The following is a 14,827-nucleotide window of genomic DNA, read 5'->3' on the forward strand; positions in this document are numbered from 1 at the left end:
ATACAACTACAGTGAAAGCTGTATGCATAAATTAAGAGCGAATAAATCTTGGTTTCAGTGTCGACTATGTTTCCTTTGGAGAAATTATTTGAAAGGAAATGAGTAAATGAATTTGAGAAAGAATAAAGAATAAATTGGTGTTGTTTGTTTTAAGGTATTTGGAGTTGAACTTATTAAAATTTGAAAGTAAAGTTTATAAATGATCTAATAGATGTGACACATTAAAAACATATTTTAATAAATTAAGTGGTATGATTACATATTTGTTCTTATTGTTAAAATTAATAGAAAATTAAATATAAGTAGTTAAAATTAATTTAGGATAAAAATTAGGTTAATTTTAAAAAAAACAATTAATAGGTGTAATCAATTTAAAATAAAATTTGGTTAAAAATAATTTTAACTAAAAATTGAATTATAAAGAAATTATTACTATTATTAATTAATTAATTTTGTTATTATAATTTTCATTAGTATTTTATTTACATGTTGTATTATTTTCTCCATTAAAATTATTTTTTAATATTTTATATTTCATTTGTTATTATTAAATTATTATTTAGATTTTTGTTATTATTATTATTTATTATAGATAATGCCAAGGGCCAGTGGTAATTGTATATTTCATCCCCTCAAATCACCTCACCATACATGAGAGATAGAATTTCACCTTCTCCTTCAAATAGTCTCCCTCATTTACATATAAATCTCATGAAGGAAACAAGCATGCCATTATCACTCACTCTCTCAAAAATATAAAGAGAGAGACAACAAAGGAAAAGTAAAAGCAACATAAAAGGTTGTATAAAATGAAAAAGGGGTTGATTTATAAGAGAAATATTGGGGATTGTTTTGGATATGACGGTAAAGGATGTTTTGATGAATGACTTATGCATGTATTTATTCTCCTTTTCTTAAATGATGTCTTTGAATCCATGAAATATCATGTTTCATCTAGCCAAGCCAAACTACAACGTTTGAAAGACCTTTTGATCTAATTCAAGTTTTGTGAAATGTGTGAAGGACATATGCAAATGTTGATGAAGTAGTTTTATGATATGCTGAGTTTGAGTTTGATTTAATAAAAACTTGTATGTTGAGTCACTACAAAAAATATTAATATTACCGACGGATTTTTACCGACGGATCAGTATCCGTCGATATATCCTAATTTCCGACGGAATTACCGACGGTATTTTTATGTGCATTACCGACGGATTTACCGAAGGCTTTTGGCCGTCGGTAAAAAGAGCGGGATTTTTCCCGCCCATTATTTCGTGGATGACATTACCGACGGATTTACCGAAGGCTTTTGGCCGTCGGTAAAAAATCAGAATTTTTCGAAACCAGCTTCGCATCCACTGCCAATATATGTGGGTAAAAGAAGTATTTCTCCTCTCATTTCAATCAGTAAAGAAATCTCGACCGTCACTGCTTTCCACCGTCACTGTCCTCCACTGCCGCTGCCCTCCACCACCGTTGCCCTCCACCACCGCTGCTCTCCACCACCGCTGCTCTCCATCATCGTTGCTCTCCACTATCACTGCCCTCCCGCCGCTGCCCTCCCGCCGATGCCCTCCACCACCGCTTCCCTCCACCACCGCTGTCCTCTACCACCGTTCTCTCCACCACCGCTGCCCTCTACCACCGTTCTTTCCACCACATTGAAACAATTAGAAACATTTATCTTACAAATCTGAGAATTGCAGAAAAACTCTCCATCATTCACTATAATTTTAACTATTAAAAATAAATTGGTTGGTTGATACTTTGGAAACTAGTTTGTTACTCGCGTGATGTCGTTTTGGTGGTGGAGTTCGTGGAAATGGAAAAAAAAATTTACACAGCGACGAAGGAAGAGGAAGAAGATGAACCAGGTCGCGACATTTACCGACGGATTTACCGACGGCCAAAAGCCTTCGGTAATTATCGAAGGATTTACCGACGGGCAAAAGCCTTCGGTAATTACCGACGGTCAAAAATCCGTCGGTAAAGTTTACCGACAACGTTTTTACCGACGGTATTTTGGCCGTCGGTAAGCCGTCGGTAAATGCCAATTACCGACGGATTTTATACATTACCGACGAATTATGACCGTCGGTAATTTCAACGATTCTTGTAGTGAGTGAAACATTAACATTGTGTGAACTTTAATGATTTTATTCTCTAGTAGTCACGTCTCATTCTGGGTTTAAGGATTTGTTTTGATAGAAGCACCATAACATGCCATCTTAACTCTTGGAAATGCAAGTCATTTTCTCTATTTTATGATAAGGATAATGCAATTGGGTATCATATCCTTCTTTATTTAATTTTTATCAGGTTGGCCTTAATTTTCCATTTTGTTTTGTTAGCTTTTATTAGCTTTACTTTTCATGATGATATGAATGAGTTCAAGTTTGAAGGAGTTGATAACTGTGATAATTACATATTATTCATATTTATTAAAACCTCTTATTTGTCTTTATAAGATTTGTTTTGTGTTGGTTCCATGAAAAGATGTAGGATTTGTACATATTCTTCATAGATAGATATAATTTTCTATATGTGGATTATTTTGTAGGAAAATGGAAGATTGGAGAAGAATAAAGAATGATTGCCCAACATCTCTCGTCCAAGTCAAGAATCCCTCGCCCAATGAGACCAATAGACATTCACCTAGTGAAAAAGCCTTATGACCCAACAAGTGGATTATCCAATGTTTCAAATAAGCTATCTCTTGGAAAACGAGAAAACACTTTTTGGAAAACTATTAAAATGTCAAGAGTTGATGAAAATAGTAGTTTTTGGTGTAAGAGCACTACTAAGTCTCAAGACACATGCCAAGTTACTTCTAAGGCTTAAAGACTCCATCGTTCTTCATCCATTCCACCATTTCAATACCTTATTGTGTTCTAGATGTATAGGAGTAGTTAAAATCCACTTTATTGAGGTTGGATGTAATGAACCTAAACTCTTATAGTTTTTCTTATGCTGTAAAATATCTTTCATTACTCTTGTGTTCTATCTTTATTATGTATATGCATGATGAAATATATCTGCTTTTTGGGTGGTGTCTAATCATTAGAAAATATTTTGGAACCTAAACATGGATAAAACAACCAAGAAGTTTGCTTTTACATATAAACCAAAGCTCTTGATCATTCTAGACATCTTTTCTTAATGCAAATCTTGTGTTTGAATATATAAGGAATTAGTATTTTCACATAAAGATTTAGAACATGCCTTTAAGGGATTAGGGCTTGTATGCTTATCATGTGAATGCTTGAGTATGTAAGAGATATATTGTATAGATGATTGCATAGAGTATGTAAGTCCAACCCCAATGCTTCTTTGCATTAATCATTTTATAACCTTCACATTTAGTAATTTTATACGCTTTTAACTTGTTTCGAATCAATCAATGTTCCTATTCACCACTTAAATTAGTAAGTAATAGTTAGTTAAACAAACGCAAATCGCTTGGAAAAAAAAATACTTGGACTTACTTCATTTACTACTTGTACAATTTGGTATACTTGTCAAAGAGTTAACACTATACAAGGGGATTTGGGGTTTGGGGCTTTTTTTTACCCCCTCATTTAGAGGTCACCTAAAAGGGGTTACTCAAAAGTGCGTTAGGGATAGCTCATGGGCCATGGGTCAAATTTACCTCTAGTAATGATCTAATTAATGCATATTTAAATAACTTTTGTTTATTTTTTGTACTAAGTGAAGTGATTTTTTTATTATATTGTAACGTTTCTCAACCATTGGATTATGAATCAATGTGTTATATTAGGAATACTTGGGCAACCTATGTTGTAGAATTATACAACTCATTAGGCTAAATGACTTTGTAAAATTCTTTTTGTTCTTTGAATACACAATTGTTAGCATAAAGCTGAAGAGCAGAAATTTTGATGATGACTCAAAGTCAAGTCTCAAGTGTTCTTGTTGTAGGAAGATCTTCATGAAGACTTGTTTTTATGTTAAAGCTTTTGTATTTTAGTATATTAATGTATAGGATGTGCTTTATACTTGATTATGTGTATTATTTGCCTTATGGTGCATTAAAAATCGTTTTGAATAAAAAGAACCTCATTTTATACTCAAAATAATCGATTACCACTTATGATAATCGATTATCTGTAATCGATTATGAAAATAATCGATTATCACGAGCAATTATGGGAACTTTTAAGCATGTCTTTTACTGTTGTTCATTCAATGATGAATAATTGATTATCATATCAGGATAATCAAGTATTACACGCTAAACAACTGACAACGGATTTTTGGAGGTATCCTTGAGTGAGATCTCTATAAATTTGATTGGGACTCTCATTCTAACATACGATAATATACGAAATAAGTGTATTTCGAAATTCTTATCTACTTTGTGTGGTCATAAGTGTTCTAGGGTTTGTGTAACCCTTGTATTGTGGCTTTGAGAACTTGGCGTGTTGGCATAGAGCGAGAACTTTCACTGGGAGTGTGATTGAGTGTTGTTATTGTTGTTGAGTTGAAAGTTTGTCATCCTTTGTGAAGATTCAAAGGAGGTGTTCATCCTTTGTGAAGATTCAAAAGAGGTGGTCATCCTTCGTGAGGCATTCGGAGGTGTTCATCCCTTGTGGGTAACATGGGAAGTGACTTTCATCTCTTGGGGTAACAAGAGAGGTGTTCTAACATTCAACTTGTTTATTTTCTTTGTGATTGTAACATTTTATTAGTTTGTGCTAGTGAAGCGTTAATTCTCTGTTTAGATTAATAATTGGATGTAGCATCTCTCTGATCCGAACCAATATAAAAATTATCTGCAATCTTCTTTCTTCCTTACTCTTTAAATTTGTTTAAATTGTTTTAAGGAACTTTTCTGTTTACAAGAAAATTATTAAAAGAACGATTTGCGATAAAAAAATCAATTCATCCCCTCTTGGTTTGTTGAACGCGTTAACCATTTCGCTACGCCGCTTTTGACAACAATTATTGACAATTGTAATTATCCTTCAATGTAATCAATGATATACATTGTTCATTGTTTCAATTTATGAGATTAGTTCTGATTTTGGCTTTACATTTGTTTCTATCTAAGTTGCTTAATTAAGAGCAAAGAAATTAAAATGAAAAAAAATATTTAAAAATTACGAAAGAATAATAAACTACGGTTATTGAGAAGACGGTAATCTATAAGTGATAATAGACTATAATTCGAACCAACGTCAAAAAGGCTTATTTTATTCTATGGTCTGATAGACTACGGTTTTATAACCGTGGAGTAAGCCCAAAAATAACAATAGTCTAAAACCTCTATTGGACCGGTGACATTTATAAATATGATTTTAATATTCAAAGACCATAAAATGCTTAAGCTACTTAATTTTGTTTTTGTAGATCACCAGTTCATAATATCTTTATCGGCTTTCATTACTTCAATAATTGGAATTAAGTATACCTTTTTTATCTTCTCAACTTGTGCTGACAGGCCATTCATTTTTGCTGCAGAATTCTAAAGCAAAAGTTGGAGTGTCAAGCTGTGAAGCTTGTAGTAAGATTTGGAATGACCCTTCTTCACGTTTTGTGAGTACATCCTTCCAACAGATCCAATGCGTGTCACGTTTTAATTTCAGAACTTAGTGTTATGTTGCTATTTCTTTTTCTTATGTAGCAGAAAGAATAACTCACAGCTCATCACTTGTGCAAACCATCATGCAGCTTAGTCTCTCCATATTTGAAGCATCCTATCAGACATAAACCACAGAATCTGCTTGCTTTGATGTACTTATGGTTGTGGTGGAGTACTCGTATTCATGTTGAAGCAGAAAATGACAGTTTAAATCCTGGTGATACACTGAATTACACAACAAGCCTGTGTTCAAAAAAGGGCACATATTGTCTAGTTTTTACTCCGTTTGCTGGTGGTGAGAACATATACTTGGCTGTACTGTCTTCAAATGGAAATATTGAAGTTTGGATGAAAAACCAACCTGTTGATCAGGACTCAGCAGTTTTGTCACTTAACCACTCAGGGGTGCTAAAAATTGAATCTCAACGTGGAAAGCCAATAATCCTGTATTCTCCACCAAAAGCTATCTACAACACTAAGGCCACCTTGTTGGACACAGGCAACTTTGTGCTTCAACAACTTCACCCTAATGGAACAAACACTCTCTTGTGGCAGAGTTTTAATTATCCCACTGATACTTTGCTCCCCACCAAGAAGTTAGGTGTTAATCACAAAACAGGCCATCGTTGGTTAATGTTTTCATGGTTTACCAATTCACTTGGCCCTCCCGGTGCCTTTAGCCTTGAATGGGAACATGTTGAACAAGAATTGATCATAAGGAGACGGGGAAAAGTTTGTTGGCGAAGTGGGAAACTGAGGAACAATAGATTTGAGTACATTTCAGAGGATGCGCAACGCAGGTTGAAGTACACCCTTGTGTCTAACGGGGACGAAAACTCCTTCTGTAAGACCCTTGTAAACTCAAAATTTTACCAAGTTGTAAAAATTTCAAGTTGTAGTGTAAAATAGAATGCTGTCAAAATTTGACATGGTTTACTATTTTATGTATAACTTTTTATAAAATTAGTATTTTGGGTTGATTCTTTTTCCATTGGAAAATAGACTCAAAGAGCTTCGATTCGAGTACTCATACGCCTAATTCCGACTTCGGGAAGGGGTTCAACCGAACTGTCAAAGTTGTGACAGATGTGCTGTTTGAGTTTTTTTTACTGGTTAATCGATTAACAGCTGTAGTTAATCGATTACTACAGAGAAAATTCGTGTTTTAGCCTCTGGACTCGAGTTAATCGATTAGCACTTGAGTTAATCGATTAGCTACGTCAGTTATGGAAACATAACAGCCTGGAACACGTTTTTTGAGCGTGCAAGGTTGGGGAATCTTCCCACAAACCATTCTTTCCGGATTTTGGGGCTGGAAAATGGATTAGGATGGCCGGATGTCGGTCTTTTATTGCTAAATTACAATATCTTGGGTCCTTGCTTGTCTTGGAGCCATTTTCTTTAAATCCAAATCAGACTTGGAAGTTTGGGGAGAGTGGAGAGCTTTTTGGTGTGAGGAGAACGAAACTCTAAGTGTGCAGAGGTGTTGGAGCGTGCTTGGTCTACCAGAAGGGAAGAGTTACTCTCTTGGAAGAAGAAGTTAAGATCTTCAAGAGGTAAGGGGAGCTAACTTTAATTTGGAAAAATGCACATGTATTGTTTGATGAAAGTCCTGCGAAATGTGATGAGTTTTAATGGATTGAATGATGGGAGTTATGATGAGAATTTGTTCTAATGTGTTTGTATATATAGATATGAAGTTTTGGATGAATTGGTTCTTGAAATGGGATGAAGAACATGGTGGTTTTCCCTTAGTTTTTTTTCCAAATCCGAAAATCATGCTTCTTGAACAAATGATTAGTTTGAATGGGATGGATGTGAATGTTTGTTATGAGATCTTGGATTAGAAATGTCCTATTCTTTGATGATGGTTGTTGGGTATGTTTTGATGGTAAAAAGATGAATCAAATGGGTTTTTGCTATAACTTTGATATATGAAATTTGTATGAATTGGATGAAATGGGTTAAGCATATGGAGATGATGTTAGATTGATCCTTGATCTTTGGTTTTCTGTTTGAATCTATGGACTTGTTATTATCAATATGATAAGGTGAGATAATTAAATGATGGATTGAGAATTCTGAATATGAAAGAAGCTTGAAGGTAAAGTTGTAAAGGGAGTTAGATTTAATCTATGAATTCTGCATAAGTTGGATGATGAAATAATTGTGTAAGGTGATGAATATATGTGAATTGGATGATGGAAATTCGTTCTAGCATGTTGGTATATGCGTAAATGAAGTTTTGATGGATTTGGGTGTGAATTAGGGTGGTAAACAAGGAAGTTTTAACTCACTTTTCATGGAATACGAAAATTGTGTGTTTTGCTTAGTTAATGAATTTTTGGTTGGATGAATTGATGGAAGTATGAGATGATTATTGGAATTGTGTATGTTGGATCTGTGTTGACATGAAAATTCGGTGGTAGTGCTGTTAGAAAGGAAATCAAGTGTCTTTATGGTCAATTTGGGCTATTTTACAAGAAGTGAGGTAGGGATTTTGAGTAAATGAGGGCTAGAGTGTTCCTGGACTGTTTGGGCAGTCTAGACAAGTCCATTGTGACTTGTTAGAAACATAAAAGTGGTCTAAAACATGTTCCAAGTAGTAGAATCAAATTTGGGTCCCTAAGTTGTTGAAGTTAGTGTTTTGGAGCTGAAAGTGAACTTTAATCACTTAAGAATGGTAGTAGAGATGCGTAGAATCATTTGGATAAGTTTAATTAAGTCTAAAACGAGAATTAAGAGTTTAAGAAGTTGAGAAAAGTGGTTAGAAATGGTCAAGGGAGGTTCTGCTACCATTCTGCAGAATTCTGCAGAATGCGAAAACTGACCGTTCGTCCTCGTCGGATTTGGACGATCGGTCATGCCATGTGCTGAGTGCGTTCGGTCAAATGTTGGTTTGGTTAACGTTCGTTCTTGGTAGTAGCGTTCGGTCATAAATCATGCTTTGGCTTAGGCATTTAGCGTTCGTCCTTGTCTAGAGAGCGTTCGGTTTTAGGGGATGATATTAATAGCGTTCGGTCATTGGTTTAAATAACGATCGCTCAAGTTATGGTTTAGTAACGATCGCTCAGGTGTTGGTTAGTAGCGTTCGTTCATTCGCTGGTTAGTAGTGTTCGGTCAGTTGATGGTTAAGTAAGCGATCGGTCTTCATAGGGTTTGATTGTTGAGCGCTTGTTCAAACAGGGTTGAATTCAATATGGTGTTCGGTTTTGAGCGTTCGGCAGAGTCTATGATCTCACAGTGTTCGTCCATGAAGAGCTAGCATTAACAACGTTCGTCCCAATAGTGCTCGACTAAGAGTAACAACGCTCGTCCCAATAGTGCTCGACTAAGAGTAACAACGTTCGTCCAAACAGTGTCCGTCCAATGGTTTATGACGTTCGTCCAAATAGTTAACTCGCACCTGCACTTTGCAGAATTGGTTTTCGATAGTTTTGGGGGTTCTGGATGTCCGTTTTGGACGTTCTCTAGGTCGTTTTGGAGGTTCTTGACCCTTCCATAACTGTTGGTGATGGTTTCAAAGCTGTTTGAGTTACCTAAAAATGAGTATTAAAAGGATATAAAGAAAATGTGTTATGTGTACACTGTTTTGAGTTGTTTGATATATCTATTTGATATGGGAATGTTAGGTGATCTGTTTGAGATTGCAAATTGATATGAGAATGATGTTTGGATGGTTAAGTACTGTTGAAATCATGGTTGTATATGATTTGATTATAAGTTTCATGTTAAATGAAGAACTTGAATTGTTTAAAATTTGATGATTATGTGATGATGATATGATATGTGCGTTATGGTATGGTTGGATTGGTATTGTGAGGATTATCGGATAGGCGTATTTTTGGCTGCTTGGTGTCATTAAATGAGTGGTGGATAGTAAGCGTTGTGGTTACTGGCCCGGGGAAGCTCTATAGAGTGATGGGAAGTAACCCTATACACGGGTGACGTGTGTAACCGCCCGGGGAATCTCTTACATTTATGTAAGAGTGATGGGGGTGACGTGGGGTACTAGTCCGGTGAAGCTCATTACAAATTTGATTGGCGTTGTGCTTGCGGGCCCGGGGAATCTCTTTAGGCGAGTGATGAGGGGTATACTTGCACTTGTCCGGGGAAGCTCTTGATTAGAGTGATGGAGGGTGACTTGTGTACTTGCTCGGGGAATCTCCCTATAGAGTGATGGGAAGCAGCACTACACATTAGGGTAATGTGTAACGGCCCAGGGAAGCTCTGAAAAGAGTGATGGGAGTGACGCTAGTACATATTGGTGTATGTATTTTGATTGATATGTAATATTGGTGGATGTAGTCTGATTTATTTTGTAATGTATATTGGTGTATGCATTCTAATTTGATATTTTGATACATATTGGTATATGCATATGGTTGAAGCATAATTCGTACTTGGGTATATGGGTTGATCTGGTTAAGGTGTGGATGATAGTATGTTATTATGAGTATATTTATGATGTATATGAATTGTATTTTGTTAGCTCACCCTTGCTTGTTTGTGCATGTGAATGCGATGATTGTGTAATGTGTGATGTTATACGGGAGCAGATGTTATTGCAGATGTGATGGCTGATATTTCTGAACATGCATAAAGGATGAAAGAGAGATGGGATAGATGACTGGGAATGTATTTGTTTGTATTCGATCCTGACTATTTAAACGTTTTATTTTCGGAATAATCGGTTTGTAATAAATAACGTACTATTTTTCCGTTGAAGTTGAATATTAAAAATTTGAATTTTTACTTACGTGTTTTACGGAAAAATTAGTCGGCGTAACACCAAATTTCGGGGTTATACACCTTCTCTTTCACAACTACAAATGAAGAGCCTGATCAATTGTAGACGTTATCAAATATTGGGCAGATATTTGATGCTGAAGGATATGTTGCAAGGGCTGATTTGTGTTATGGATATAACAACACTGACGGAGGTTGCCAAAGATGGCAGGATATACCCAAGTGTAGGAATCCTAGTGATGTATTTCAGAAACATACTGGTTTCATCAGTTTTAAGAATTCAAGCGCTGAAGAAAATATAAGTTATGGTCACAGTGATTGTGAGGCCAGTTGCTGGAGCAATTGTGCTTGCAATGTATTCATGGAATTATACTCAAATGGAACTGGATGTATGTTCTTTCACTTGATTTCTACAGAAAATTATACTTCTGACAGTACAGGTTACAGCTTTTACTTATTGGCGAACACGTTGTCTCTTCATAAGGGTAAGTCAAATATATAGTTCGATTGATTTCTTTAGTTTATACTACTGTGTACTTTATGTACGATTTTTTCTAATTTTTAAACTCAATGAGTTATTTTTTTAATGTAGTCACATATACTAAAGATTGTTTGTCCCCTAAGAGAAATCAGTCATTGTTGTTTGTTGAAAAGTTACAATATTAATTGTAAACATTCTACACTGGTAAAAAAAGTGCATTTGGAACTGCTCTACTTGCAATTTGCCTATTCACTAATTGCCTAGCCGTAAAGAAACGAATATATGTGTTTCAAGGTAGTCACGTACTTCAAAATCAGTTTTGTACATCACAAAACATAATATTTTGATAAATTTAATTCAATCAGGTTTTTTATATACCTTAATCACGTACAGTCAAGTTTGTGTATAAGCTAACAGAAAGCAGTCTTTGCAAAACTTATAATAACAATATCCATTGTTACTTAGTAAACATTCTATGCAGGTACAAAAAAGTGGACATGGATAGTTGCAGTAGCAGCAACAACTCTACTTGTAATTTGTCTATTGACTATTTGCCTAGCCTTAAAGAAGCGAAAATATGTGTTTCAAGGTTGTTACGTACTTCAAAATCAGAGTACTACGTACAACACTAAGCACAGTCTTTTGATACTTTAGCTATATTTTAATCTTTCTCATAATCATCAAATAGAGAAGAAAAGTCAAAGGATGGTGACGAAGATGGCAGACTTGGCAACTTGTTGTCGGTCATATGCAATGGAAGATTTTGAAGATGATTTAAAAAAGGGACACGGCCTAACAGTGTTTAATTATACATCAGTTATGGAAGCAACAAACGGATTTTCATCGGAGAATAAGTTAGGACAAGGAGGCTTTGGACCTGTTTATAAGGTGACTTGAAATTAATGAAGTTATGCATTGCCAAAATGTGTCAATTAGAAAACTTAAGAATATTCATTATTTTACTGTTATTTCAGAGAATTCTTCCAACAGGGCAACAGATTGCTCTAAAAAGACTTTCAAAAACTTCTGGATAAGGAATTGTGGAGTTTAAAAATGAACTAACACTAATATGTGAACTTCAACACATGAATCTTGTACAACTACTTGGTTGTTGCATTTATGAAGAAGAGAAGATTCTAATTTACGAGTTCATGCCTAATAAAAGTTTGGATTTCTATCTATTCGGTGAGAAATATACAGGACTCCTTTTAATTATGTATTCTTTTATTATGCGTCAATTAGAATACTTATATGGGAAAACTTCTAGTCAACGTTGTTTGGTACACATACTAACCCATCAAAATATAAATGTTGACAATTGAAAGATGGTACAAGAGGCAAATTACTAGATTGGAAGAAGCGCTTCAAAATAATAGAAGGAATTTCTCAAGGATTACTTTATCTTCACAAGTATTCATGACTCAGAGTCATTCACAGAGACATGAAAGCTAGCAACATTCTTTTAGATGAAACCATGAATCCAAAAATTTCAGATTTTGGAATGGCGAGAATATTCACACAACATGAATCAGCCTCAAATACCAACAGAATTGTTGGAACACAGTGAGCTTGATAAACTCTCTTGGTTCCATTTTCTATGAATATATAAAAATGATTTCATCATGTTACAAATTAGTTTTTCTTGTAGTGGTTACATGTCTCCAGAATATATGATGGAAGGAGCTTTCTCTACAAAGTCTGATGTGTATAGTTTTGGAGTGTTGTTACTTGAAATTGTTAGTGGAAGAAGAAGCCTTGGTTGCTATGATGTTGATCGGCCATTAAATCTAATAGGACATGTATGTAAATTAGTCACATTGTGTTATTTTTTCTTATTGTTCCATATTTCTAATTTGAGTAAAATATTGACAGACATGGGAGTTATGGAAAGAAGGTGCATGTTCAGAGTTAGTTGATCCATCAATAAAGGAGTCTATTGATCCTGATGAAGTAAAAAGATGCATTCATATTGGTCTGCTGTGTGTAGAACATTATGCAGATGATCGACCCACCATGTCTGAGATTGTATCAATGTTGACAAACAAAAGTGCAATAGTTTCCTTACCTCAAACACCAGCATTCTATGTCGGAAAAAAGATCCTTCATGAAAATTTATCTTCAAAGGGGTCTTGTACTGATTCTGCTGTAGAAATTACAGCTTCTACAATAGACATGACTGATTCCTAAGAAATAGAATCAAGGTGAGCACTTTTCATATTTTAATTACAGTGTGATGAAGTACACTGATCTTTTCCTTTTTTCTTGACACGTGCAGACAAAGGCCATGCATCTTACATGCAGAATTCCAAAGCTGAAGTTTAAGCTTGAAATAAGATTTAGAATGACTTTGTTTCAAGCTGTGAGTTTGGTTTAAATTTCAGAGCTCGTTTAACTTTATTTTCTCATTTATTTTTCAAGTGTATACCATAAGAAGCATACTCTCTCGTCCCTTGTGCAACCCTCCCTCCTGCTGATTACACTTTCCATATTTGAAGCATGATATCTTCTTTATATTCATATTAAAGCAGAACAACAGTTTAAAGTAGAAACGGCCAATTCTCGTACAACATTTCGATAAAGTATCCAATTTTAAAAAACGGTCTTCTAACTTCTGTCACCGCTCAGAACATAACATTAGTAAAAATAGATACGGATTTTTCTTCTTTATGTTAATAATTTATAGATTTATTGCATAAGTTTTGTGTGCGTCATCTCGACTTATACTTTAAAGATTATAAATATGTTGTATTACGGTTTCTATATTGATGTCCATGCTACACAATATCCCAGTGACACTAATTTGGTACCCACCAGGAAAAGTGTTAATACCAAAACCCATACGAGGAATGGTCTGCAAACAATTGAATTTGATATTATTATAAGAGATTAAGTACATATCTAAATGGATTCTTGTAAAGGAAAATATTTATGGAAAGACTTATTATTTAAGTAAATTGTTGAAAGTTACTTATATAGCTGGAAGTCACATAATTAAAAAAAGAAATAATTATTATTAGTTTTTTAGAAATTTAGCAAGTGTAGTTCTGGTGTACACTTGGAAGCTAGAACTATATATATACAACTATTTGTATTGAATTGGAGTCTTTAAATAAGAATTCTTTTGTTTCTAAGGTTGGAGCTAGCCAACTTTTGACTTTTGATATTTGGTATCATTTAGCTTGTGGCATTTGGAAATGATGGTGACCACAAAGGAAATGGAAATCTGCATGGAGTTGATAGAATAAATGTTCATATGTGCAAGAATCAACAAAGAAATTATTGGATTTGGTGCAACAAGTTGGGCCAAACTTAACCTCGCACGATGTGTACCGTGGGTTTAACTTAACTCGATCTAACATGGGTTTGACTCCACTTGACCCAATTTGAAGTGTGTCCATATCACTAAAATCAATAATCATGACATCGAATGAGTCAAACAATGCATGCTTTGAGCAAAGAGGAAAAACCCTAACTAATGATGAAAGAAAGCATGTATCTCAAATAAGATGTTTAAACACTAATTCCATATATGAGAGTTTCACAAGATTACATTGATTCCCCAACAACAAGAAGAGTTTAGTTCACCATATTCATGGTGAAACTAGATGAACAATAATGAAATAATGAAAGATAGAACCCTAGAAAGATGAGAAGGTAGCCTTAGCATCCAAGATCTTCCTCCAAGGGGTGGAAAGGTGTGTGTTTTCTTCGTCTCCAGCCAAAGATACAAACCCTAGAAAGTCCTAAAGCTTATATATTATTTGCAATATTACAGAAAAGTAGGCCTAAGCCTAAAATACCACCACTCGGCGGTAAAGTGCCGCTCAGCGGTACCAGCGCAAAATCAAATCTCCCCTCAGCGGAGCCAACATGTGTTCTTGAGTGCCGCTCAACGGTAAACTAGCGCTGATCGGTACTTACGGCTTCTCTTCTTTTGCACTTTTTGAGTTCTGTTTTTATTCCATCTCTATCCTTCTTCACTTCTTTCATCA

The 14,827-nt window shown here is 34.9% G+C and overlaps 1 pseudogene across 1 annotated transcript; it reads left to right on the forward strand.

Annotated features, from left to right (window-relative positions):
* The first annotated feature begins 5,539 nt into the window (after positions 1–5,539).
* On the forward strand, positions 5,540–13,361 carry LOC148195986 (G-type lectin S-receptor-like serine/threonine-protein kinase At1g67520; annotated as a pseudogene). The gene is made up of 9 exons (XR_015780866.1): positions 5,540–5,559; positions 5,695–6,443; positions 10,417–10,839; positions 11,317–11,424; positions 11,524–11,723; positions 11,810–12,020; positions 12,161–12,398; positions 12,484–12,634; positions 12,708–13,361. The product of XR_015780866.1 is annotated as a G-type lectin S-receptor-like serine/threonine-protein kinase At1g67520 (transcript).
* The last annotated feature ends 1,466 nt before the right edge of the window (positions 13,362–14,827 follow it).

Source organism: Vigna umbellata, chromosome 7, assembly GCF_029865625.1.
Source record: "Vigna umbellata cultivar VRB3 chromosome 7, Vumbellata_1.0, whole genome shotgun sequence".
NCBI lineage: Eukaryota > Viridiplantae > Streptophyta > Magnoliopsida > Fabales > Fabaceae > Vigna > Vigna umbellata.